Raw genomic sequence first — 1,016 nt, 5'->3', positions numbered from 1 at the left:
ATATTGGCAAATTTCAGCTTGATAATAATGGGCAGCTTAAGTCACCAGATTCATGCCACCCACAACTCCCTGAGGGCTGCTCTTTCCTCTGCCCCAGTTCCACAGTCTAGATAGGTCCCTAGAGGAAGTCCAGTACTTCACCAACAAGCAGGACCTGCCTCTCTTCCCAGGCCTTCCAGAGGCAGAGCTGTGTGCTTCTGGCCTGTTGGATTGTGCCATTCCTCACACACCAGTCCAAAGGCACATGATCAAATAAATATCCGATTAAAAAGGTCAGGGGTTCCGCATCCATGGTGGGGTACCACTGGACAGACGGACACTTATACCCTGAAGTAACCACTCACAGCCACCCAGCCTTCAGGGACCATTGTTCTTTAATCTGTTAAAAGCTTGATATTAGAAGGCCCTTGCTTAGCATATGGGAGACTTGGCTATGGGGGTAGATGGGGGTGGCAGGGACAGAAGAGGAAGAGAGAAGAGGTGAACCTCATGAGTTAAGAATGGTCCTTCTCATGGGGCAAGCAATGGTACCACATGGAGCCTGTGGGGGCAAAAGCATGGAGCAGGTTTAGACACCCTGCAATGTCTCATGTCCCTGAGCAATAGCCTGAGGGCAAAGGGACTCTGTGGGGAGCATCATACTGTGACATGATGTCCCATGGGTTAGGGGCCCTTTTCCCAAAGATTCTTCCAGACCTGGCCTGGTTTCAAATTCTTACCAAATCTGACCCTGGGGATAATCCTCAAAAAGCAGAGATGGCAAACTGCCACTCAGATGCTACCACCAAGCTCCCGTGTCCTCAACAAGACACAAATGGTAAGGACACCCAGCTGGCCAGGTTAAGTGTGAGGAGGGAATTAGAAAATGATGCTATTGTCACCTGGGCTTCATGATGTGATGGAAGAGCCTGTGCCTGGCCTGGGTACCCATTAGTCATGTTAAACCAACTCCAAATTACTCATCTTCCAGGAGCCACAAAAAAAAAAAAAAAAAAAAAAAAAAAAAAAAAAAAAAA

Source organism: Psammomys obesus, unplaced genomic scaffold (assembly GCF_907164565.1).
Source record: "Psammomys obesus unplaced genomic scaffold, mPsaObe1.curated_primary_1811, whole genome shotgun sequence".
Lineage (NCBI taxonomy): Eukaryota > Metazoa > Chordata > Mammalia > Rodentia > Muridae > Psammomys > Psammomys obesus.
This window is presented reverse-complemented; position numbering follows the sequence as displayed.